The 25,691-nt window shown below is 43.7% G+C and overlaps 1 long non-coding RNA gene across 1 annotated transcript; it reads right to left on the bottom strand.

Annotated features, from left to right (window-relative positions):
* Positions 1-6,711: 6,711 nt before the first annotated feature.
* Positions 6,712-8,519, bottom strand: LOC118014409. The gene is made up of 2 exons (XR_004680280.1): positions 8,125-8,519; positions 6,712-7,091 (listed from the first exon to the last, which is right to left on the bottom strand). It is a non-coding gene; the product is annotated as an uncharacterized LOC118014409 (long non-coding RNA).
* Positions 8,520-25,691: the final 17,172 nt, after the last annotated feature.

Here is a 25,691-nt window from a genome sequence, read left to right as displayed (position 1 = left end):
AGAAGGAGAGATAAAAAGCTTCCAGGACAAACAAAAACTAAAGGAATCTCCCAACAAACAAGAGCCCAGGGCCAGATGGCTTCCCAGGGGAATTCAACCAAACATTACCTTACAGGCAATACATGGCACTAAATTCATATCTTTCAATAGTTACCCTGAATGTAAATGGGCTAAATGCGCCAATCAAAAGACACAGGGTATCAGATTAGATAAAAAACAAGACCCATCAATATGCTGTCTGCAAGAGACTCATTTTAGAACCAAAGACACCCCCAGATTGAAAGTGAGGGGATGGAAAACCATTTATCATGCTAACGGACACCAAAAGAAAGCTGGTGTAGCAATCCTTTTTTCAGACAAATTAGATTTTAAACCAAAGACTGTAATAAGAGATAAGGAAGGACACTATATCCTACTTCAAGGGTCTATCCAACAAGAAGATTTAACAATTGTAAAAATCTATGGCCCTAACATGGGAGCAGCCAATTATATAAGGCAATCAAAAACAAAAGCAAAGAAACACATTGACAACAGTACAATAAGAGTGGGGGACTTTAACACCTCCCTCACCGAAATGGACAGATCACCTAAGCAAAAGATCAACAAGGAAATAAAGGCTTTAAATGACACACTGGACCAAATGGACTTCAAGGATATATTCAGAACATTCCATCCCAAAGTAACAGAATACACATTCTTCTGTAGTGCCCATGGAACATTCTCCAGAATAGATCACATCCTAGGTCACAAATCAGGTCTCAACTGGTACCAAAAGATTGGGATCACTCCCTGCGTATTTTCAGACCACAGTGCTTTGAAACCAGAACTCAACCACAAGAGGAAAGTTGGAAAGAACTCATACATGGAGGCTAAAGAGCATCCTACTAAAGAATGATTGAGTCAACCAAGAAATTAAAGAAGAATTTAAAAAATTCATGGAAACCAATGAAAATGAAAACACAACTATTCAAAATCTTTCAGATATGGCAAAGGCAGTTCTAAGAGGAAAGTATATAGCAATACAAGGCTTTCTCAAGAAACAAGAAAGGTCTCAAATACACAACCTAACCCCACACCTAAAGGAGCTGGAGACAGAATAGCAAATCAAGCCTAAACCCAGCAGGAGAAGAGAAATCTTAAAGATCAGAGCAGAAATCAATGAAATAGAAACCAAAAGAACAGTAGAACAGATCAACGAAACGAGGAGTTGGTTCTTTGAAAGAATTAACAAGATTGATAAACCCCTGGCCAGACTTATCAAAAAGAAAAATGACCCAAATAAATAAAATCATGAATGAAAGAAGAGAGATCACAACCAACACCAAAGAAATACAAACAATTATAAGAACATATTATGAGCAACTATGTGGCAGCAAATTAGATAATCTGGAAGAAAGGGATGCATTCCTAGAGATATATCAACTACCAAAACTGAACCAGGAGGAAATAGAAAACCTGAACAGACCTATAACCACTAAGTAAATGGAAACAGTAATAATAAATCTCCCAACAAACAAGAGCCCAGGGCCAGATGGCTTCCCGGGGAATTCAACCAAACATTTAAAGAAGAATTAATATCTATTTTTCTGAAACTGTTCCAAAAATAGAAATGGAAGGGAGACTTCCAAACTCGTTTTATGAGGCCACCATTACCTTAATCCCCAAACCAAAGACCCCATCAAAAAGGAGAATTATAGGGCGCCTGGGTGGCTCAGATGGTTAAGCCTCTGCCTTTGGCTCAGGTCATGGTCCCAGGGTCGTGGGATCGAGTCCCATATCGGGCTCCCTGCCCAGCGGGGAATCTGCTTCTCCTTCTGCCCCTCCCCCTGCTCATGCTCTCTCTCTCTCTCTCTCTGTCCCAAATGAATAAAAGAAAAAGAAAGAAAAAAAAACAAAAACAAAAAGGAGAATTATAGACCAATATCCTTGATGAACATGGATGCAAAAATTCTACCAAGCCAAGAGGACCCAACAGTACATTAAAAGAATTATTCACCATGACAAAGTGGGATTTATCCCTGGGCTGCAAGGTTGATTCAACATCCATAAATCAGTGTGATACAATACATTAATAAAAGAAAGAACAAGAACCATATGATCCTCTCAATATATGCAGAAAAAGCTTTTGACAAAGTACAGCATTCTTTCTTGATCAAACTCTTCAGAGTATAGGGATAGAGGGTACATACCTCAATATCATAAAAGCCGTCTATGAAAAACCCACAGCGAATATCATTCTCAGTGGGGAAAAACTGAGAGCTTTCCCCCTAAGGTCAGGAATGCAGCAGGGATGTCCACTGTCACCACTGCTATTCAACATAGTATTAGAAGTCCTAGCCACAGCAATCAGACAACAAAAAGAAATCAAAGGCATCCAAATTGGCAAAGAAGAAGTCAAACTCTCACTCTTTGCAGATGATATGAAACTTTATGTGGAAAACCCAAAAGACTCCACCCCAAAACTGCTAGAACTCATACAGGAATTCAGTCAAGTGGCAGGATATAAAATCAATGCACAGAAATCAGTGGCATTCCTATACACCAACAACAAGACAGAAGAAAGAGAAATTAAGGAGTCAATCCCATTTACAATTGCACCCAAAACCATAAGATACCTAGGAATAAATCTAACCAAAGAGGCAATGAATCTGTACACAGAAAAGTATAAAATACTCATGAAAGAAATTGAGGAAGACACAAAGAAATGGAAAAACGTTCCATGCTCATGGATTGGAAGAACAAATATTGTGAAGACATCAATGCTACCTAGAGCAATCTACACATTCAATGCAATCCCCACCAAAATACCATCCACTTTTTCCAAAGAAATGGAACAAATCATCCTAAAATTTGTATGGAACCAGAAAAAACCCTGAATAGCCAAGGGACTATTGAAAAAGAAAAGCAAAGCTGGTGGCATCACAATTCCAGACTTCCAGCTCTATTACAAAACTGTCATCATCAAGACAGTATGGTACTGGCATAAAAACAGACACATAGATCAATGGAACAGAATAGAGAGCCCAGAAATGGACCCTCAACTCTATGGTCAACTAATCTTCGACAAAGCAGGAAAGAAGGTCCAATGGGAAAAAGACAGTCTCTTCAACAAATGGTGTTGGGAAAATTGCACAGCCACATGCAGAAGAATGAACCTGGACCATTTCCTTACACCACACACAAAAATAGACTCAAAATGGTTGAAAGACCTCAATGTGAGACAGGAGTCCATCAAAATCCTAAAGGAGAACACAGGCAGCAACCTCTTTGACCTCAGCCGAAGCAACTTCTTCCTAGAAACATCGCCAAAGGCAAGGGAAGCAAGGGCAAAAATGAACTATTGGGACTTCATCAAGATAAAAAGCTCTTGCACAGCAAAAGAAACAGTCCACAAAACCAAAAGACAACCGACAGAATGGGAGAAGATATTTGCAAATGACATATCAGATAAAGGGCTAGTATCCAAAATCTATAAAGAACTTCTTAAACTCAACACTCAAAGAACAAATGATCCAATCAAGAAATGGGCAGAAGACACGAACAGACATTTGTCCAAAGAAGACATCCAAATGGCCAACAGACACATGAAAAAGTGCTTAATATCGCTCGGCATCAGGGAAGTTCAAATCAAATCCTCCATGAGGTACCACCTCACACCAGTCAGAATGGCTAAAATTAACAAGTCAGGAAACAACAGATGTTGGCAGGGATGCAGAGAAAGGGTAACCCTCCTACACTGTTGGTGGGAGTGCAAGCTGGTGTAGCCACTCTGGAAAACAGTGTGGAGGTTCCTCAAAAATTTGAAAATGGAGCTACCATATGATCCAGCAATTGCACTACTGGGTATTTACGCCAAAGATACAAATGTAGGGATCGGAAGGGGTACATGAACCCCAATGTTTATAGCAGCAATGTCCACAATAGCCAAACTGTGGAAAGAGCCAAGATGTCCATCAACAGATGAATGGATAAAGAAGATGTGGTATGTATACATACAATGGAATATTATGCAGCCATCAAAAGGAATGAAATTTTGCCATTTGCAACGACATGGATGGAACTGGAGGGTGTTATACTGAGCGAAATAAGTCAATCCGAGAAAGACATGTATCATATGACCTCACTGATATGAAGAATTCTTAATCTCAGGAAATAAACTGAGGGTTGCTGGAGTGGTGGGACTTGGGAGGGATGGGGCGGTTGGGTGATAGACATTGGGTAGAGTATGTGCTATGGTGAGCGCTGTGAATGTGTAAGACTGTTGAATCACAGACCTGTACCTCTGAAAAAGATAATACATTATATGTTAAAAAAAAAAAAAAGATAAAAAGAAGATAGCAGGAGGGGAAGAATGAAGAGGGGTAAATCTGAGGGGGAGACAAACCATGAGAGTCTATGGACTCTGAAAAACAAACTGAGGGTTCTAGAGGGGAGGGGGGTGGGGGGGTGGGTTAGCCTGGTGATGGGTATTAAAGAGGGCATGTTCTGCATGGAGCACTGGGTGTTATACGCAAACAATGAATCATGGAACACTACATCAAAAACTAACGATGTATGGTGATTAACGTAACATAATAAAAAAGATAAATAAATAAAACAAGAGGAAATCAGAGAGGGAGACAAACCCTAAGAGACTCTTAATCATCAGAAACAAACTGAGGGTTGCTGGAGAGGAGGGGGTCAGGGAATGGGGTAAGTGGGTGATGGACATTATGGAGGGCCGGGGATGAAACAAGTACTGGGTGTTATATAAGACTGATGAATCTCTGAACTCTACTTCTGAAACTAATAAATGCTATATGTTAACTAACTGAATTTAAATAAAATAAAAATAAATATTTCAATGATGGTAAAAATAAATGAATATTTCAATGATGTTAAAATTAATAAATAAAACATCTGCTCCCAACAATTATGTTTAGATCACCTGTGAAAACTTCAGAAGACATTAAACAAAGTCAGTTATTACTCTGTTGTTTTTGCCGACACATTTTGTAACAGGGATAACATGAAATTATTTGATTAGTATACCCGGGTAGGATAAAAGTATTATATTTAAGGCTGATAACTCTAAAGATGTGTTTATTTCAATTAAACAAATAACCTTAAATTAGCTTTAAAACCAATTATTTTCTAGATCATATAAATCTGAAATTCATTTGGATTAAGTTTCTATTTTATTATGGAGAATTTTTATGAATACCAGATTTATATAAGCACTTAATTTTCTTTAAGCCAATTAAATAGAGCTCTTTTGCAAATTAATTACGGCAATACCATCTGGAGGTAGAAAAATACCCTATCTCTAAGACACATCCATGCAAATACATATAGACAAACAGAGATCTTAATAGCTTCTGTTTTAAAACAATATAAAACTCACTAGTTTATAAATAACAGTTAGAATAAATTAAGTTTACTTGCTCAGATGGCTAAAGTCTTTTACTACTTGTGGAGAAGGCTTCTAAGATTTGTGTCTGTCCCTGGAAGTAATCTTAAGGAGGCTGTGTTAGAGTTTAGGCACAAGAGGCCTTTTAGCTGTTTGGTTTTCTAAAAGGTCTCTTTCCTTTTTTTTCTTCAGTCTCAGGTTGACGGTGGGCTGTGTTTATAGTTCAAAGACATGATAAGATTTATAACATTAAGGGAAAGAGAAAGAATTCAAGTTTGCTCTGTGTAAATCATGTAGAGAAAGGGAAGTTAAAATAAGCAAATGGTCCCAGATTGTGAGAAGGGGATTTTTACATTGGAGGTGGACGTTAATTTTTGTCTTTTTTTTTTTTACATTAATTTTTGTCTTATGTCTAATTTCTGCTCTTTCATGCTGTCACAGGAGTCCCTAAGTGCAGCATTTATATTAGTAAAGGAATTGTTATGGGGAAGGAGTACAGGCAGAGGCCCTATGAGCCTGAGGTTCAAGCCAGCCTCACAGACTGGTGACTGTGACATGATTCTTGTCAAATTGGTGTCTGTTTAGACAAACTTTGCCGTGGGTCTCCTCTGTAAAAACTGGAATAAAATTTTACTTTCCTCATTAGTAGCCTTTCCATTAGTAAGACAATTGAGTCCCCTCAATGGAGAATTTCTTTTTTTCTTTCAAATTTGGCCAATTTAAAGGATCCATCATTTAGCCATTGACAAATGGAATCTTATTAAGGCCTTCATGACACAGGTGGTAAGGAGGGTGTGGTGAAAACAGTATCTTTAGTTTCCCATGAAAATACGAGATGCCTCTAGTCACAGACCTGCTAATCCGTGACACCAGGCAGGCGCTCCTGCAATGGGACTTTTCCAACGCTAATAAGCAAGGAAGGTTAAGATGACAAAGGTCCCTTATGGGCTGGGACCTCTTATAACAAACCCACCTGAGAGCTGGCATGTCTGGACAAAGAGAGTGCAACTAGTAAGTGCACATCTTGTAACCCCGGTCTACCTGACCAAGTTGTACCTAGGTAAGTGTACCCTGTGGATGGTGAAGACCAGAGACTACTTATTCTCCCTGGTAATAAAGCCAAGCTCTTAGGACATAGAACAAAATTAAAGGAAAACCTCATCCAGATTTTACATAGAGGACCCCCAGCAAAGTTTGTTTAAACAGACGCTAGTCTGATGAGAATCTTGAACTCATCAGTCTGTGAGGCTGGCTGGAACAGCAGGTTAATGAGGCCTATGTCTGTGTTCTTTCCCCATGGTAATTCCTTTTTATAACAAATGACACAAAAGACAAACAGTGACCATCTCTGGGAAGAAATGAATCATTCAAAGCAAGAGTACTTTACCAAATTTACAAAAGTTGCCAAGCACAAGGAACTAGTTCCACAGATATTTTTCTCCTGATGATCTAAATTTAGAGAGGGAAAAAGGACTCTCCCCACTCTTGCTCCATTAGGTTCTACAGGCAGAGAGCTGGCAGAGGTGGGGGCGGGGGGGGGTTGCTGACGTAATAAGGATTCCTACCTTCTGCTGGCTTTTGTCAGATGTCCCAGGGTTGCTCAGCTGCAGCAGTGTCTAGCCAGGGAAGTTTATCTTGCCATCTACAGCAACTTTTGGAGAGGAAAAATATTTCCCTACATTTCAAGGTTCTTCCAGTTGGCCTAAGAATTAAATTGACATGACACAGATTAACAGAAGAAAAAACAAAGTTTAATTAACTGTGGGCAAAGGCCCAGTATTAAAATTGAGACCTAAATAAATGACAAAGATAGGCAGCCTTTATACTTTTTAGACAAGGACATAATAAATTTGTGAGGAATTGATTGTAGAAAGAAAGTAGAATTGACAGTAGAAAGACAGTAAGAAAACTTAGTTTGGGAGCTTTAATCAGTAAGGAATTCCAAACAGAATTGGGCTGGAGTAATAAATTAGCAAAAGTAACAGGGTTTTTGGGGGGTGGCTGGGTGGCTCAGTTAAGCATCCAACTCTTGATTTCATCTCAGGTCATGATCTCAGGGTCCTGGGGTCAAACCTTGCATCGGGTGGGCACTCATCGAGGAGTCTGCTTAAGATTCTCTCTCTCCCTCTGCCCTCCCCCCACTCTCTTTCTCAAATAAATCTTAAAAAAAAAAAAGTAACAAGGATTTTTGTTTTTGTTTTTGTTTAAATATATATAAACTTCTTCAGCCTTGGATTACATGTCTGCCGAGGAATGTCATCAAAAAGACATGACCGCTGATTGACCTGTGAGCTGAACTGGGCTCTCGGAGGCTCCTCACCCCCTCTTCTGTCCTTGGAATGTGGCTTCCACTTGCCTTTCCTACTCCCAGAGGCTGCTCCAAGAACAGAGCCTTGAGATAGTGATGTGGTGTTGAGAACGCCTGTACTGTATATGTGACTGAACCCAATTAAGGCCCGAAAACTTTTAAGATTTGGGTGGCAAGTTTGAGGATCCTTTCCTCTTACTGCTACCCAAGATAAGCCTCATATGTAAGTGTTCTTTGCTTATTAAAATTGCCACCTACCTACCTGAAAGTGGCCTGCCTCTTTTTTTTGGTCCCTCCCTATCCTCTGTGTATGGGGGCTGGTTTCAAAATCGTACCTGGGATGCTCTCAGGAGGGCTCTAAACCAACACTGTCTCTGAGGATAAGGATGTCTCTTTACTTCCTGGTTACAAGGAGGGTACCACTGACCTGGGTGATTTATTTCCTGCTTTCAGGAGGCAAAGGGAAATCTGGGTGTCCTTCTTGCACTGGCTGTTCCTTAAGTAACCTTAATTCAAAATAATAAGTATGTCAAAGTGGCATAATTTGGGGCAGCCTACTCTTGGTCCCCACATGCACGTTTGTGTACGTTAGGGCTTGGAAAAAAGCAGATGCCGTGGTCCCCCAAGAAATGACTCAGGAGACCTAGATTCTCTGGACATGACCCAGTTCAGGTCCCTAATTTCCGAGACCTGTGACAGCTCACACATGAGCAGTAGGCATCATCCATCCTTGGTTGCCTGGATACTCCAGTGCTATGGAGTCAGATGAGTCCCCAACCAAATGCACAGCCTCTAGCGCAGAGAGGGAGAGCCCAATCCCACCCCCCCACCCCAAATCATTCTGAAATAACAGCTTTAAACTTGCAACAATCAGTTCCCATTTGGATGGGCTGCTCACTGGGGTCCTGAGTTTACCAATAATCAAGGCTCCCAGGTGTCTATTAGTAACGAATACCTGGACCAGCTCACTAGATCCGGCCCTAGCAAGACAGTCCAGACTCCTCTTAGTTCTGCCTTCAGGGGGAATATGCACATTTGTGGAGACTCATGTTTGGAATTAGGCAGATGCCAGGTACCCCCAAGAGCCCCTTCCTGTTACCCATCCTTGACCATCACTGTCCTGCCACAGGTGCCTGGCTTCCAGGATTTATGAGGCTCACACATGTGCAGTGAGAACCTGTACACCATCCTTAAGAAAATGGGCCCTCCAAGCCTTAGAGGCTCTGACCATGGGCCCCAACCACCTGCATAACCTCCAGCGTGGAGGAAGCCCACCTTCTAAAACTCCCTCTGAGGCAGCAGCTGCAAATGGGCAACACTCCCCATGTGGACTTGCTGTTTGTTGGGTTTGGGGCTTCCCTCAGAACCAGGACTCCCAGGTGTCTCCTCACGGAGGATACCCTTTCCTGCCCACCTGGCCCCTCCCTGGCAAGGCAAGTGAAAAACCTCCAGCTCTCTCTTTAGGGAGGATATTCCACAATGGGTAGTTTGGCCTTGCAACCTGGCTGGTACTGTGTACCCCCCAAGAGTCCACTCCTGAGAACCTGCCTCTGGTGACACTTGCCCTGTTTCAGGACCTGGCTGGCCTGACCCGGGCAGTCTGCATAAGCCATACGTACCCTGTCAGTTGCCCTTGGCAGCCAGGGCCCTACAGGCCTGTGCAGCTGGGGCCAAAACAGTACCACCTTGCCTCAAGGGTAGAATGTGCCCACCCCCCCAAAAAAATTGCTGAGGCATCATCTGAAGTTGGCGACAGTCCCCGTCTTCTGGGGTCCCAGACTTCAGCAATGATCAAGGCTCCCTATGAAACTCTGGCCAGGCTCCGAACGCCTGCATAGCCTCAGGTGTGGAGGGATCACACCTTTAGAATACAGTTCTGAGCCAACAGCTGCAAATGGGTGATGTCAGTCTTTATGTGGACTTGCTGCCTTAACAGGGTACTGGGATTTTCTAGGAACTGGAACTCCCAGGTGCCTCCAAATGAAGGATATCCTGTCCTACAAAACTGGCCCCTCCCTGGACGGCAACTTAAAAAAACTCCAGCTCTGGGGCGCCTGGGTGGCTCAGTCGTTAAGTGTCTGCCTTCGGCTCGGGTCATGATCTCAGGGTCGTGGGATCGAGCCCCGCATCGGGCTCCCTGCTCAGCGGGGAGCCTGCTTCTCCCTCTCCCACTCCCCCTGCTTGTGTTCACGCTCTCGCTGTGTCTCTGTCAATTAAAAAAAAAACCAAAAACCAAAAACCAACTCCAGCTCTGCCCTTGGTGGGACATATTCCACAATGAGTAGTAGTATCGTCCATTACGCTGACACCTTGTATCCCTGTAGCCCCCTCCTGTGACAGAGCCTCACCTGGCATTGTCCTATTCCACGTCCCTTACTATCCTGACTTGTTCGACTCCTTGTCAGCTCCCTGACAGCTCACAGCTCACCCCTGGACTGCCGGGGCCCTCCAGGTCTGTCGAGCTCAGGCCATTCCCAAATCACCTGCTAGCCTCCAGGGTGGAGAGAACCCACCCTTCAAAAATCTGTCTATGGATCCACCTTAAACGGAAAACTGTCGGTCTCCTTTGGGCTGGTTACCTGATGGGCTTTTTCAATTTTCCAACAATCAAGGCTCATAGGTGTCTCTATGGGACAGTCCCCTAACTATTCCAAGTTGCCCTGCCCTGGCAAGGCAGTCCGGATTCCTCCAGCTCTGCCTTCAGGGGAATAGGTGCATTTGTGCAGGTTAAGGCTTGGAATTAGGCAAATGCCAGCGACCCGCAAGAGCCCACTTCTCCGAACCAACCTGGACCTACATGATCCTGTTCCAGAATCCTGCTACCCTGACTTGCACCGTTTGTACACGTGCAGTGCAAACCCTGTTAGCAGGACTTGGCCTTCAGGGGGCGCTCCAGACCCGCTGAGCTCCTGCAGGACACCAACCACTGTAATGGCCACAGGGTACAGAGAACACACACACGCTGAAAATATTTTTGAGGCTCCATCTGAAACTGGAGACTGTGAGTCCCCATTTGGACTGGCTGCCTAACGGTATCCTGGGCTTCTCCAGCAATCAAGGCTCCCAAGTGTCTCTTACTGGAGGGTACTCCAACGATTTCACGTGGCCCCACCCTGGCTAGGTGGTCCAGATTCCTCTAGCTCTGCGCTCAGGGGGGATATGCACATTTATGTAGGTTAGCATTGGAATTAGCCATAGACCGTGTATCGCCAACAGCCTGCTCCAGGACCTGGCTTCTCCAGACACCTGCCCTGCTACCCTGTCCTGCACGGCTCCCACATGGGCAGTATGCATCCTCTGCCCACCAAGTGCAGTTGGAGCCTCCAGGCCTGTGGAGATGGGGCCATTCCCAAACCACCTGCAGAGGGAGCCCACCTATTAAAAATCTTTCTGAGGCAGCAGCTTTAAACAAGGCGCGGCCAATCCCCATTTGGAATGGCCACCAGATGAGGTTCTGGGCATTCTAGTAAACAAGGCTCCCGGGTGTCTCTTAAGTGAAGGATACTCCAGCAGCCCACCAGGCCCAGTCCTGGCAGGGCAGTCTAGACTCTTCCAGCGAAGCTTCAGAAAGAATATGTGCATTTGTGTAGCTTCGGGCTTGAAATCAGGCAGATGCTTTTGTATCCCTAATGGCTTGCTCCCAGGACGGGCGTCTCCAGACACTTGCCCGGTTCCAGGTCCCTGCTATTCTGATCTGTGCTGCTTGCAAGTGCAGAGTTGCACCCGGTCAGCCCTCTGAAGGCAGCCTGGAGTTCTCGCCTGTGTCCAACCACCCGCATGGCCTCCTGAGTGGGGGGATCCCACTCCTGAAAATCTTTGACGTGGCAGCTTGAACGGGTGACAATCAGTCCCCATTTGAACTGGCTCAGTGATGGGGTTCCTGGGCAATCGAGGCTTCCAGGTGTGTTTATTAAGACACCCCGGCCAGTCTGCAGGGCGGGATGCCAGCAAGGCAGTACAGTGCCCTCCAGCTCTGCCTTCAGGCTAAGACTTGGAGGCAGAGGCAGATGCCAGGTATCCCAAATTGCCTGTCCTGTGACCTGGCCTTTTCCTCTAGCTGCCTTCTTCCAGGCCCCCGACTACCCTGACCTGCCCTAACCTGGATCTACACATTCCCCATCTTGTCAGCCAGGCCTGGCCTGCACGGTACTCCAGGCCTTTGGAGTTCTGAGAAGGACCCCAACCACAGGAAAGGCCTCAGGATAGAGGGGGGCCCACACCTGGAAAATCTTTCCGAGTCAGATTTAAACTGATGACAGCCAGTCCCCATTTGACGGGCTGCCTGATGCGGTTTTCTAGCCATCAAGTCCCCCAGGTGTCTCTTACAGCTCTGTCTTCAGGGGGAATAGGTTTCTTTGTGTAGGTGAAAGTTTGGAATTAGGCCAAATAGCCCTCTCCTGTGAACCAGGCTTGTCTGATATTGACCTGTTGTAGGACCCGGGTTCCCCTGCTCTACTCCATCCACGCACCTGCAGTCCCTACCCTGTTAACAGGCCTTGGGCTGCAAGGGGCACCCAAGGCCTGTGAAGCTCTGGCAGGACCCCAACCCAGGGTTCAGAGAGCCCACACCCTGAAAATATTCTGGAGCTTCAATTTTAAACTGGGATTTTTGGTCTCCAGTTGGATAGGCTGTCCGATGGTATCCCGGGCTCCTCCAGCAGTCAAGGCTTCCAGGTGTCTCCTACTGGAGGGTATCCCCTGTAGCCCCCCTCTCCGCTCCCTCCCCCCCCCCCCCCCCCGGGACGGCCGTCCAGATTGCCCCAGCTCTGCCTTCAGGGGGAGTATGAGCTTTTGCAAGGGTTAGGGTTAGGATAAGGCAGATGCCTTGCACCCCCAACAGCTCACTGTTGTGACCAGGCTTCTCCTGACACTCCCTGTTACAGGTCCCCGGCTCCCCCGACTTGTGCGGCACACGCGTGCGCAAGAGGCACCTGTCAGCCGGCCTTGGGCAGCCAGAGCCCTCCAGGCCTCAGGAGCTTGGGCCTGTCCCCAGTCACCTGCATAGCTTTCTGGGCGGGTGGAGCCCCCTTCCGAAAATGTTTCTGAGGAGGCAGCTTTAAATAGGCGATCGCCTATATTCCACACGGGCTGCATGATGGGGTCCCTGGCTTCTACAGCCACGAAGGCCCTCAGGTGGGTCTTATCTCGGGTACCCTGGCCAGTCTGCTTCCTCCAGCTCTGCCTTCAGGGGGGAATACGAACGTCTGTGTAGGAGAAGGCAGATGCCAGGGACCCCAGCTGGCTTGCTTCTGTGACCCGGCCTCTACCAACAGCTGCCCTCTTCCAGCCCCTGGCTCCCCTGACCCACGCAGCTTGCGCATGCCCGGGTTGTACCCCTTCCGCCCTCCAAGGGCAGCCAGGGCCGTCTGGGTCTGTGGAGCTGGGGTCTGTCCGGAGTCACCTACAGAGCCTCCAGCACAACAGAGTCTCCCCCCACCCCCAATCTTTGTGAGGTGGCTGCTTTAAACTGGCTACAGTCCAGTCCCTGTCTGGACCAGCTGCACAAGGGGGTCCCGGATTTACCAGTAATCTAGGCTCCCAGTTGTCTCGGTGTGGGATATCGCAGCAGCCTGGTAGTCCTGTCTTGGCCAGGCAGTCCATACACCTCCAGCGTTACCTTCAGGGAGAACAGATGCATTTGCGTGGATTAGGGCTTGGAGTTAGGCAGGTGCCTTACACCCCGTCAGCCTGCTCCTAGGACCAGGCTTCTCCGGACACTTCACCTGCGACAGGTCCCTAGCTCACCCGACCTGTGCAGCACACGCATGCGTAAGTAGGCACCCGTCAGCCAGCCTTGAGCGGATGGGATCTTTCAGGACTGTGGAGTTCTTTCCTGTCCCCAAATCCCTGCACAGGCTTTTGGGTATATAGAGGCCCCCTCCGCCCCATGAAAGTAGCTTTAAAATGGTGATGGCCCCGGGGTGGCTCAGTTGGTTAAGCGTCTGCCTTCGGCTCAGGCCCTAATCCCAGGCTCCTGGGATCAAGCCCCCCATCGGGCTCCTTGCTCAGTAGAGAGCCTGCTTCTCCCTCTTCCTCTGCTGCTCCCAGCCCCCCAACTTGTGTGCTCATTCTCTGTCAAATAAATAAATAAAATCTAAAAAAGTAAAATAAAATGAAACAGTGATAGTCCAAATTTGGACTGGCTTAATGATGGGGCCCCTGGCTTCTACAGAGATAAGGGTCCTACGAATGTTTTATTGGGGGATATCCCAGCCAGTCTGCTGGGCCAGACGATGGCAAGGCAGTGTGATTTCCTCTAGCTCTACCTTCAGAGGGAATATGCCTTTTTGTAGGGTGAGGCTAAGAATGAGGTAGACGCCACTCACCCCAAACAGCTTGCTCCTGCGATCAGGTCTCTCCCTACCGCCGGCTTCTTCCAGATCCCTGGCTACCCTCACCTGCGCAGCCTGCACATGCGCATTCCTCACCTTGTCAGCCGGCTTTGGCCTGCAGGGGGCGCTCCAGGCTCGCGTAGCTGGGGTGGACACGCAACCACCTGAAAGTAATCAAGGAGGAGGGACTCCACACGGGTAAAATCTGAGCCTCCATTTGAAACAAGACTGTCAGTCTCCATCCAGACTGCCTGCCTGATGGGTTCTGGGCTTACCAGCAATCAAGTCTCCCAAGTGTCTCAGTGAAGGATACCTTGTCAGCGCACCAAGCCCTGTCCCGGCCAGGCAGTGCAGACTCCTGCAGATTTATCTTGGGAAGAATACACACATTTGTGTAGGTTGGGGCTTGGAATTGGGCAGGTACCTTGTACTCCCAACAGCTTGCTCCCAGGACCCACTCTCTTTAGACGCTTGTCCTATTTTAGGTCCCTGGTGACACTGAGCTACGTGGCTGGAGATGCAAAGTACAGACCCCCTCGGCCAGCCAAGGGGGCTGGATAGGTCATTCAGTTAGTGCTTGCAAATGTATCTATGCCTTGTCTCCAAGAACCCCGTCACAGACCCCGCCTCTCAGAATCCTCGTGCCGCTGGAGGTCCCTTGCTACCTGAACTGCCCTGCGCGCTCACGGGCCGTTCAGCCTCTCCAGCCAGGCTGTGTAGCCGGAGCCAGTCCCATGTGACCGGCTGCAGGTCCAGTACGGAGGGATCCCACCACCCCTGAAGAATCACTGTGAGACCACAGCACACTGGCGACGGTCGCTCCCTGTTCAGACTAGCTGCCTAAGGAGGTTCTGGGATTTTCCAGCACCCAAGACTCCCGGGCTTAGGTGATAGATCCCCTGGCCAGTCTGGCTCTGACTGACAAGGCTGGCTAGTAACCTCCGCTTCTGCCTTCGGGGGCAATATGTGCGTTTGTGTAGATTAGTGCTGGAAAAGGGGCAGATGCCTCGTGTCCCCAAGATCCTCGTCCTGTGAGCCAGCTTCTAAAGATCAGTGCCCTGGTTTCCCTGAAGTGCGTTGCAAGCACATGTGTGGTTCACACCCAGTCAGCCAGCCTGGGGCAGCTAGGACCCGTGCCTAACAACCTGCATAAACTCCAGTGCTGAGGGGACCCACACCCCAAATCACCCCAAGGTAGCAGCTACAGGGGAGTACCAGTGAGCCCCCATGTGGACTTGCCTGGCAGGGTCCTGGCTTTGCAGCTGCATGGCGTCCAGATAGCCTTTATTAAAGGCTGTCCCACCCAGTCTGCCTGGCCACCCCCTCGCCAAGCAATTTGGTATTCCCGAGCTCTGCCATCATGGAACATGGGTATTTGTATAGGTTAGGGCTTGGAATTGGGCATATGTTCCTGCTCCTGTAACCTGGCCCTTCCTGTTCCCTGCTCTGGCCTCCCTGATCCAAGTCCCCGGCTACTCTGAACTCCTCTGCATGCGCATGTGCAGCACACATCCCTTTCCCAGGTCTTGGGTGTCCTGTGCCAGGTCTCCACTTCCTGCAGAGCCTGGAGGGTGGAGGGATCCCCCCTCCCCAAGTAGCTCTATGAGGATGCAGCTGCATACTGGGGACAGATAGTCCTCATATTGAGTTGCTGCCTGAGGTGGTCCCAGGATTCACCAAGAACCAGCACTCCCAGGTATCTCTTATTAGAGTATTCCCAGCCTCTCCCTTGCAAGACAGAGTCACCTGGAGCTCTGTCTTCAGGGGGAATATTCCCTATTTAGTAGGTTAGGACTTGCAGTTAGGTATAGGTCTTGTCCCCTAAGAGCTGCTCCTCTGAACTGGTCTTTGCAGACTTAGGCCCTGTTCCAGATCTCTATCTACACTTAAGTGCAGTCTATACTTCTTTAGATGCCTTGGGCAGCATGGCCCCTCCTGGCCTGTGTACCTGGGGCCCAGACCCAACCACCTACATTGCATCTAGTGTTGAGGGAGCTCACACCTGGAAGATTATTCTGAGGCAGCATCTCAAATTTGGTGACAGTAGGTCCCATTTGGACTTGCTGCCTTATGGGTACCCAGTTTCTTCCAGGAACCAGGGCTCCCAAGGTGTCTCTCACTGCAGTCTCTCCCCGTGTGCCACCAAATGAGGTTTTAAGTGCCAATATGTGTGTGTTCAGAGTGAGAAGGTCCTTTGTGTAGGTGCAGGCTCGGACGCTGAGAGATGCGTATTTTCCCTCACAAGAGTCCATTATAGTGACAAAGACTATTAGGCTTACTCATTCATACCCTCCACATACTTCGATGATACCAGGGGAACAGATGGAAGCTAGAATCTCCTATTCTCCTGCCCAAGTCATGTCACTAACTTAAAACACTCAACTCTTCTCAAAAAAAATTATGAGGAGGGACTGGCTGATGGAGTGATCAGTAAATCTAAAGGCAAGGAGTTGTGAGATGGACTAATGCAGACTGGGGAGCTGAATGTAGATTGCAGGAAGGATAGGAGTGTGATGGAGTAAGGCTAAATATGTAGGTAGAAATCAGACAGTCCCAAGATCTAGGTGTCTCTTCAGTGTTTTGACTACATTCCTGGGTTGAATGAGGAAGCGCTGAACAATTTTCAATGGGAGAATGACAATCACATTTGCGTTTGCCTTTTTAAAGGAGGCTCTGATATCAGTATGAAGGCTGGATTGGGGGATGATGAAACTTGCTTTAGTGAGACTTGTAAGGACACTGAGCCTCTGGCCTCCTGTGCTCTAGTCAACCGAGAGTATCCTAATGTGGCTTCTCTCAGAGACTTTTCCTTTTTTTCTAGGGGTGTTTTTGTTTGATATAAGTATAGGATTGTTCTATTAACCTTATTCCATTATGGTTTCCTAGACTGATTAATGTAACCACTATTTTCCTTGATGCTTTACAATTTTAGTATAGCACTTTGCCTCTAGTAAGTGTAACATAAATACTAATACCTAAGCCACAAATTAATTAAACAAGAGCTTAGCTGATGACAATCAGAAACTTGGCCTGGGATGGGTTTGCTGTTTCTTTGGTGGAAACATAGAATATAATGCTGTTCTAGAGGCACAGTGGTGGGAGCAGAGAGGATCGTGCTTAACTCTGTGAAGGGGAGTTTGAGGCTTCACTGAGAAGGATATTTCCACTGGATCTAGAAGAAACATCCAGAAGAAAAAAAGTTGTACAAAGGAACTGTTAATGAGAAAAATGCAATTAATGATCAGAGCATGAGAAAGCACCTCTGAAGTTCAGCTGGAATGGTGGGGGCAAGGGGAAAGAGTGGTGGGAAATCAGGCTAAAAGTTTGTGTGGCAATGGATGGGAAGAGCCTCATAAGCCATGCTACATTTAGCTTCTTTTTTCAATATTATTTTAAATATCGAGTCATTATATTTACCATCTACTTTGTATCTTCACTCAGCATAGTGTGGAGGAATAGAGGAAATAAGCTCAGGCTAACACATTAGAGAAAGGGATTGTTATTAAGGTTCCTATATTGAGGGCGCCTGGGTGGCTCAGTCATTAATCGTCTGCCTTCGGCTCAGGTCATGATCCCAGGGTCCTGGGATCGAGCCCCGCATCGGGCTCCCTGCTCGGCGGGAAGCCTGCTTCTCCCTCTCCCACTCCCCCTACTTGTGTTCCTGCTCTTGCTATCTCTCTCTCTGTCAAATAAATAAATAAAATCTTTAAAAAAAAAAAAAAGGTTGCTATGTTAGGAGGTATAGACAAAAATGTACATGATGGGTTTCAGCACATGGTAGTAGTTAGAACTTGGCCTAAAATTTCTCTCTCCAGCCAGTTACCTGGCCTAAAATTTCAGCATCTAGATTCGTTTTCAGAGATGAATAAGCATCCTAATTAAAATGCAAACAGGGCTACAGAATTATATACTCTGAGTTGGAAAGCACCATCTAGACTATCCCCCACTACACACCCTAGCAATTCATGTTCTGTGAATAGGTGAATAACTCCAGTGACAAGGAATTTATTCACATCAGGAATTTTATTCCATTTTTTTGAACAATATAACTGGTAGAAACTCTTTCCCTCTTTGCAGCTGCACAGTATCTAATTCCTCTTACACAAGAAACCTAGTAGTGGTTTTCCACTCCTTCGCCAATTCTAATCAACTGATATGACTGATCTGGGGCAGTACCCAGCAGGAATTTCAAACTTCCTCCAGATTCATCAGGAAGAAGGATGGTTCAATGGCTATGTCTGTTAAGTATTCTGGAAGGGAGAGTGGCAACTTACAGGATTTATATTTTCATTCCAAACTGAGATTATTGGAAGTCAATAGCTTTAAACAGCTCTACCGCCTATGTGTTAAGTGGTTCCCAAGTAAACACCTAGTATATAGAAGAATCTGAATAAATGTCCTATCAGTGGATTCAAGACATGGTTTCTAATCACCCCCACCACCCCCTCGCTCTCAAGTCATTCTTCCTCGGATGTCGTATTTCTCCTTTTCCACTGCACTATTGGTTTATTGGATTTCAGTACAGGGTTCTCCATTTATTTCCATTAAATTTCATCTGATTAGACTTAACTTGTTGCAACATATAAAACATATAAAAACATATAAAAAATTTACTTGTCAAAATAGTCTAAGGATTTAGGGCTTCATAAACTTAATACAAATCAGTGGATTGATATCAAAACAAATCCTAAAGTGGTATTAAAATCTATTGAGGGAGGAGCACCTGGGTAGTGTAGTTGGCTAAGCGGCCAACTGTTGGTTTCAGCTCAGGTCATGACCTCAGGGTCCTGGGATTGAGACCCCACCCCCTCAGGCTCTGCACTTAGCAGGGAGCCTGCTTGGGATTCTCTCTCCCCTCTTCCTCTGCCCCCAACCCTGCACTCTCTTTCTCTCTCTCTTATATAAATCAATCAATCTTTTTTCCCCCCCAGATTTTATTTGAGAGAGAGAAAGTGAGAGAGACAAGCAGGGGTAGTGGGAGAGGGAGAGGCAGGCTCCCTGCTGAGCCGGACTCAGGGCTTGATCCCAGGACCCCAGGATCACAACCTGAGCCGAAGGCAGCCGCTTAACCGACTAAGCCACCCAGGTGCCCCATAAACAAACAAATCTTAAAAAAAAAAGTATTGAGGGATACAGAATCCACAGGAGGTGTTTAGCTTATTGTAGAGAAATCACTTGTCTCCTAAATCCTATTTGAAATTCTACTTATCTTTTAAGGATTCATCTAAATGCCAATTCTTGAAAATTTCCCTAATTATCCCATTATCCCACTTCTAATGAATCATCCTCACAGCAATTTGTATATACATAATTTTTGGCATTTTACAGGTGTTATTTTATTTCTTTCTTACTAGTTTGTAAACTCTGGAACAATCCAGTCTTATGCATTTTGGTATCTATCTAGGTCAGGGTCTCTAGAAAAAGAGACTGAGATGAAGGTTCTTGTGTAAGTAATATGTTGAAGGAGTACTCCTAGATGAACAATAAAGAAGAGAAGCTAAACAAAAAAATGGGTTTAACTGTTGTCTTACCTCAGCTTGATCTCGGGAAGAACTTTGTGCAGGAAAAGCGTCAGAGAATCAGCCCATCTTGAGGTAAGGCAGGCTTTCGTAGCCCTACATCAGTTAGTCACTGGTTGCAGCCTTCCTCCAGGAGGAAGTCCTAACAGTGCAAGCACATCCCCTCAGCTGAAGGCAATTCTTAGAAGGCTGCAAGCTATGGGTTTTTAGAAGCCAATACTCACAGCCACTGGGGAATGGGTGCCCCGAGCAGGCAAAGGGGATCTGGGCCACCACCAACAGTGCCTGTTACAGTTTCTCTTCAGAACCAAGCATGGCATCTTCCACATACTGGGACACAATAAATGTCTACTGATCTGCACTTTTAAAGTGTTCAACCAAAAGAACAACTCTTCTATTCAACAAAACTTTTCTTATTCGCTACTGCTAATTTTGCTTTTCTGTTTATGCAGCCAATGGTGGCATTAATTGGATTTGTCATTTGGTATTAAAGTAATGGAAAGAATAAAAAAATCATTAGGATGTCATAAAACTCTATTCCTTAAAATATTCACTGAAAACAATTTTATAGAATTTTTAGCCTATGATTTACTTCTTTGGCTTTTATTCAATATAGATGAGTAGAATTTGCATTCATCAGCTATAAGAAGAGTTAAAAGAAGAAAATGTGGATATGATAAGGGAGCCACTCATGTAAACCTCTTTTTTAAAAAAAGATTTTATTTATTTATTTGAGAGAAAGTGAGTGAGAGAGCATGAGCTGGGGTGGGGGTAGGGGCAGAGGGAGAAGCAGACTCTCTGCTGAGCAGGGAGCTGGACACGGCGCTCGATCCCAGGACCCTGGGATCATGACCTGAGCCAAAGGCAGATGCTTAACCTACTCAGCCACCCAGGCACCCCAACATGTAAACCTCTTTAATTATTCGAGAATCTTTAATTATTTGAGAATAATTATTTGAGAAATAATCATATTTAATTATTTGAGAACCTACTGCCAGACCTTTAGGTAATTTTAACTGTCTGAAATAGTGTTAAGATTACAGAAAAGTTGCAGGTAGAATTTGAAGAGATTTTTTTTCTTTTGTGAGCCATTTGAAAGTATGTTGCCAACATAATGGCTTATCACCCTGAAAATTTTAATGTGTATTTACTAGAAATAAGGATAATCTGCTATATAATCACAGTACAACAATCAAAACCATGATATTAATATTGATACATTACTATGATCAAATTCTCAGAACCCATTCAAGTTCCAATAATTATCCTGATGACATCCTTCGTAACGATAAGAATTCAGGTCAGAATCACAGATTGTCTTCAGCTGTCATGTCTCTTTAGCCTTCTTCAGTCCAGAACAGTTCCTTAATCTTTCCTTGATTTTCCTGATCTTAATAATTTTGGACTATTAGAGACAATTATGCTTGCAATTTCTCTCAATTTGGGCTTTCCTGATATTTACTCATGAACAGATTCAAATGATGTGTCTTTGTGAAACTATCACATAAGCAATGCTGTACCTTTCCCGTTGCATCCTATTAGGTATGCAAGATTTCAATTTGTCTGATTACTGATGATAATTTTGATTATTCTGTAAGGTTTTTCCATGGTAGAGTTACTTTTAGCCCCCCTTTGAAATTAATAAGCATTTTATAAAAGGGCATACTTTGAGATGATTTCTTATATAACTATCAACATATTTATTCATCAAGATAATGGTTTTCTATATTATTCAATGGGATTATTGCATAGCCCACAGATTATAATCTGTTACTATTATTATTTATTGTAATGCTCAATTTTCCCAAATAGAGCCAGTGGGTATCCCTTCAAGCTGGATTCTGTGTCTTTTTTGACAAGTCCTTATTATTCCTTGAGTACTTCCTTGCTTTCTGGCAAAATAAAATGGTCCAAGATTAATTTTATACTTTTCTTGTCTCAGCTCCGAAATCAGCCGCTTCTCCAAAAAGCCTAGGTTTGTTTTTGTAAATAATAGGATTTAAAGGCCAAGATTAAGTGATATCACCAAGATGGCAACATAGGTTGCTCCTGATTTTGCTCCTCCTCACAAGGACAACTAGCAACTATTTAAGAACAAGACACCGCTGAGAATCCTAGAATATAGGGGTAGTGCTAAAGTACCACCCCCCTCACCCATGCACCACAGAGACCAAGAGAGATCACATTAGAAGGGTAAGAGTAGCAGCTACATATGGATTGAATTGCCTCTTCCCCAGACCAGTGCAGCACTCTGCAGAAAGTCTTTCCTTAGCTTCTGGTTCCTTTGGTAGGAAAAGAGAGCCTGGAGACAATCAGCCCCACAGCTCCCTACCCCCAAGCATTGTGAGTTGCTTTGCAGGAGCCCCGCCTCTGACTTCACACCATAGGGATTACAGGGGAATCTGTGGAGCCAAGAGAGAATAGGATGACATATTCAAATATTGAAAGAGAATAGCTGTCAACCAAGAATTCTATACCCAGTGAAGCTGTCCTTCAGAAACAAAAGAGGGATAAACACTTTCCCAACCAAAAAAAGCTAAGGGAATTTATTACCACCAGACCTGTCTTAGAAGAAATGCTGAAGAGAGTTCTTTGAGTGGAAGGAAAAGAATGCTATAATTAACATCATAAAATCATAAAAAGGTAGTGTAAATCTCACTGGTAATGGTAAATATATAGTCATAGTTAGATTCTGCAATAGGGTAATAGTGGTGCATAATTCACTTAAGACTCTAGTTTAGAAGTTAAAAAAAAAAAAGAAAAATAAATAACCATAGTAGTAAAAATAACCATAACTACAACAATCTGTTACACAATAAAACAAACAAACAAACAAAAAACAAAAAAACACATGTAAATTGTAACAGAAATAACCTAAAATGTGAGGGGGAGGATAAGTAAAAGTATAAAGTTTATGAATTCTTTTGAAGTTCAGTTGAAATAGGGTGTTATCAGTTTACAATATTTTCTGTAAGCCTCATGATAACCACAAAGGAAAATCCTATGGTAATTACACATCCAAAACCCACAATTAACAAATCAAAGCACACCAATACCAAAAGACATCAAAACACAAAAAAAGATGACAGGACAAGAAACAAGGAACAATGTATCTACAAAACAACCAGAAAACAATAAAATGGCAATAGTAAGTCCTTAACTATCAATAATGACTTTAAACATAAACTGATTAAATTCTCCAATCTAAAGACACAGAGTGGCTGAATGTATTAAAAAAAAAAAACAATATCCCCAATATGCTTACTACTAGAGACTCACATTAGCCTTAAAGACACACATAAACTGAGAGTGAAGGGATGGTAACAATAACAAATCAGGGGTAGCTATATTTATGTCAGACAAAATAGACTTTAAACTAAAAATGGTAAAAAGACAAAGAAGGTGATTATATAATGATAAAGGGGTCAATATATCAAAGAGACATAACAATTATAAACATTTATGCACCCAACATTGGAGCACTTAAATACATAAAGCAAAAACTAACAGAGCTATAAGGAGAAATACGCAGTAATAAAACAATCGTTAGAGATTTTAATACCTTCCTTTCAATAATGGATAGATCACCCAGACAGAGAATCAATAAAGAAACAGCAGATTTGAATAACACTATGGGCCAAATGGACCTAACAGACATATACAGGACATTCTATCCAACAGCAGCAGAATACACATTCTTCTCAATGGCATATGGAACATTTTCTAGGATATACCATATGTTAGGCCATAAAACAAGTCTTTGCAAATTCAAGAAGATTGAAATCATACCAAATATCTTCTCTGACTACAATGGCATGAAACTAGAAATCAACAAGAAGAAAACTAGAAATTCATAAACGTGGAAATTAAACAACATTCTACTGACAACCAATGGATCAAAGATGTAATGAAAGGGGGAAATAAAAAGAAAAGACTGAAACAAACAAAAATGGAAACAACATACTGGAACTAGTGTGATGCAGCAAAAGCAGTTCTAAAAGGGAAGTTTACAGCAATAAACATAGTAAGAAACAAAAAATATCTCAAACATCCTAACTCTACTCCCCAAGGAACTAGAAAAAGAACAACAAACTGAACCCAAAGTTAGCAGAAGAAAGGAAATAATAAAGATTAGAGCAGACATAAATGAAATACAGAAGAGATAACAATTGAAAAGATTTAACCAAACTAGGAGTTAGTTCTTTGAAAAGATAAACAAAATTTAGCTAGACTAACCAAGGAAAAAAGAGAAAGGGCTCAAATCAACAAAATTATAAATGAAAAAGGAGACATTACAAATGATAACACAGAAATTCAAATGATCATAAGAGGCTAACATACTGGACATCTGAGAAAAAGTGGAAAAATTCTTAGAAACATACAACATACCAATACTGACTCAGGAAGAAAGAGAAAATTTAAATAGACCAATTACTAGTAAGGAGATTGAATCAGTGATCCAAAATCTCCCAGTGAAGACAAGCCCTGGACCAGATGGCATCACTAGTGAATTTTACCAAACATCAAAGAAGGGTTAATACCAATTTTTCTCAAACTCTTCCAAAAAAATCAAAGAGGAGGGAACACTCCCAAACTCATTTTCTGAGGCCAGCACTATCTTGATACCAAACCAGAAAAGAACACTACTAGAAAAGAAAACTGTAGGCCAATATCCTGATGAATATAAATGCAAAAATTCTCAATAAAATACTAGCAAGCTGCACTTAGCATCACATGCAAAGGATCATTCACCATGATCAAGTAGAATTTATCCCTGGGATGCAAGGATGGTTGAACATATGCAAATCAATCAATGTGATACATCACATTAATAGAAGGAAAGAAAAGAATCATATGATCATTTTAATAGATGCAGAAAGCATTTGACAAACTGAACATTCATTCATGATAAACACTCCTAACAAATTAGGCACAGAAGGAACATATATCAATATAATAAAGGCCATATATGACAAAGTCACAGTTAACATACTCAATGGTAAAAGGTTGAAAGCTTTTCCTCTAAGATCAGGAACAAGACAAATGTGTCTACTCTCGCCATTGCTACTCAACATACTACTAGAAGTTTTAGCTAGAGCAATCAGGCAAGAAAAAGAAATAAAAGGTATCAGAGTTGGAAAGGAAAAAGTAAAACTGTCTCTCTTTGCAGATGACATGATTTTATATATAGAAAATCCCAAAGAGGAGTGCCTGGGTGACTCAGTCGGTTAAGCGTCTGCCTTTGGCTCAGGTCATGATCCCAGGGTCCTGGGATTGAGTCCCACATCAGGCTCCTTGCTCCGTGGGAAAGCTACTTCTCCCTCTCCCTGTGCCTGCATCTCCCGCTGCTTGTGCTGTCTCTCCCTCAGTCTCTCTCTCTCTCAAGTGAATGAATAAAATCTTTAAAAAAGAAAAAAAAAGAAAAGCCTAAAGACTCAACCAAAAAAAAAAAAAAAAAAGCTCTAATCAATGAATTCCATTGCAGTATACAAAATAAAGTTTCAGAATACAAAATTAATATACAAAAATCAGTAGTGTTTCTACTACTGTTTAGAAATAAACCCAAAATAAACCCAAGCATATACTGTCAACTAATATTTGACAAGGCCAAGAATACTCAAAGGACAAAAGACAGTCTCTTCAGTAAATGGTGCTAAGATAATTGGATATTCATTCTTCTTTCTTTGAATTACCTGTCTTTAACCTCTATTCATTTGTCTTTTTTCCTCTCACCTTTTATTCACCTTTATACCTATGAGGAAAGACAACAAACAATAATAAAAAAGGGAGCATTTGAAAGTTCATTCTTTCCTCGGTTGATTTATGCATACAACAAATTAGTGCCCATTACAGGCCATCAGACATGCTGCAGGATCTGAGGATGCAGCAGTGGACAAAAGTGACAAAAAGACCTGCCCTCAAGGACCTTATATTCCAGTGCAGGTGACCAACAATAAACAGGATGAATAAGTTTCCTTACTATGTTAGTTTCTCCTTATGTTTACACCATTGAACCTTAGTAGTTCAATGGAAACTGAAACCACAGTCATACAATACAGACTGTCCCTAAGACTCATCTTGCAGATACAGCCCTTGCTACTCTTCTGGATTTTTCTGAGGTCAACTGCTCTCTTGTGGACAAA

The sequence above is a fragment of the Mirounga leonina genome, unplaced genomic scaffold, assembly GCF_011800145.1.
Source record: "Mirounga leonina isolate KUSES-001 unplaced genomic scaffold, KU_Mleo_1.0 Mir_154, whole genome shotgun sequence".
Lineage (NCBI taxonomy): Eukaryota > Metazoa > Chordata > Mammalia > Carnivora > Phocidae > Mirounga > Mirounga leonina.
This window is presented reverse-complemented; position numbering and strand designations above follow the sequence as displayed.